Source organism: Cupressus sempervirens, chromosome 2 (assembly GCF_028749045.1).
Source record: "Cupressus sempervirens isolate cs-2001-9-10 chromosome 2, ASM2874904v1, whole genome shotgun sequence".
Taxonomy (NCBI): Eukaryota; Viridiplantae; Streptophyta; class Pinopsida; order Cupressales; family Cupressaceae; genus Cupressus; species Cupressus sempervirens.
Window position 1 is genome coordinate 282779151 of NC_143119.1, and position 1917 is coordinate 282781067.

At 37.0% G+C, this 1917-nt stretch overlaps 1 pseudogene; it reads right to left on the minus strand.

Annotated features, from left to right (window-relative positions):
• Positions 1-359: 359 nt before the first annotated feature.
• On the minus strand, positions 360-1114 carry LOC149572157 (ethylene-responsive transcription factor ERF018 pseudogene; annotated as a pseudogene).
• Between the last annotated feature and the right edge of the window lie 803 nt (positions 1115-1917).

Consider the following 1917-nt stretch of genomic DNA (forward strand, 5'->3'; position numbering starts at 1 on the left):
AATAAAGAATATACAAAATTTTGAAATAAATACATAATCTAATATACTATGCAATCTAATATAGTGTGCAATCTTGATATTATAATTAAATCATTTCCAACATGCTCATCAAATTGAGAAATGTTTCTTGAAAGTTGAAACACAAGTATTATATTATGAATGGTGAAGTGAATATAATTGATGGAATATTAAAAATATATATACAATTTTTTTTGAGTCTTTACGAGAATTCAAATTACTTGATTTTAAAAGACTCCCACCATACTCTCATATTCATATGTACCTACCATACTTTCACTAATTTCTTTTCTTTTAAATTCTACTTTCTACTTTTCAGAGAAGGCAGGTTCGAACAGAACTTTTGTTTCTGAAAACGGACATTGTATTCAGAGATCCTCATAAATTCACAAGCAAGAGCGAAGCCAATTTTAGTGCATGTAAAAAATAAATAAAGAATTTGCCGTGTTGATTGGTCTCTCGAGGGGGCTTTCCATAATTGATTTCAAGTTTTCTGTCAGCTGCAAAATTTCCGCCCCTGTTCTTCCTTTACCCAAAAAAATCTGTATTTTCAGTAGTGGGAAAATCCTCAAACTTGAGAGACGAGTTTCTTTCAATATCGTAGAGAAGGGAGTCAAACAACGCCATCCATTCCTGCTCCTCCAAATTCGTGAGCTCGCCCGTACAACCCGCCGATTGGGAAGCACAGATCGCAGAGCACTCATCCGCTGTCTGCCGGATTTCTTCTCTGGCGAACTTCGCCGCAACAGATTGAATTTCTGCGGGAGATAGTGAAGAAGCCGACGGAATTTCCGGCAGAGAATGAGGGAAATTGAAGTTTGCGTTCGATCCTCTGAGGCAGTAAACTGCACAGTCATACGCTCGAGCGGCCTGGCGAGGAGAATCATAAGATCCCAGCCAGATTCTTCCTCTGGATTTGGGCATTCTCACTTCTGATACCCATTTCCCCCATTTTCTTCTGCGGACTCCCTTCAACTCTTTGGCTCCCTTCTCTGGTAACCCTCTGTTTTGGGGCTTCTGCTCTGCAAATGATTTAACCATGGCTTAATATTGGCTGTGACGAATTCCAGTGAAGATGCAGAGTGTAGATAGAAAATCGGTGAAGTGGGTACTGCTTTATACGGTGTATCCAGAATCTCACTTGTGAATGTTGTGTAATGAAATCGGCGTGGTTATAAAAGTGTTTGAGACATACTTTTCGATCTTATGTCATGGATGATGTTGCCAGTCTTTGACAATTCATATCAGATGAAATTCAAATCAACAACTAGGTTTACTTTTGGTATTTATTACACGATCCCTTTTCATGTCATTTCTCATTCACACCACATTGTCACCAAATGGTCAAGCTATGCGGTATACAAAATGCACACTTACACCGTGTTGTTAATTAGTTAATAATGATAATAAATACGTGTTGATCTTATGCTAATGTAACGCTTTGCGTGTGCATTTCATACACTCTTATAAGTCTGAACACAATGAAACTAATTTTAAGCATATAATTTTTGCTTCTGAATTTGATTGCGTCAGTTTTCTACAATCAAATTCAGAAGCAAAAATTATATTCTAATAGATTGTGGAAATGTAATAAGATTAATTTTAAGCAACCTTTCAATTCAAATACTAATAATCAAATAGATTAAAAAAATAATATTAAAACACACGAATTCCAAAACAGGCCTTTACAAAGGACGTTGAAAGAAGTCAATGCAAGTAACTACGGCATCAGATCACCGTATAAGTGAGATTAAATTCGAAGTATACGGCAGGTCAATAGAAAATAGTCGAAGCTATGTATCCTCTCATGAATGAGAGGGGCAGCCAGGGAATTTGACTGTATTTAGTTAGCGATTTGCTCTTTCAAGAGTGAAAGATGGCCCGCTGGTGTCTCCAAGG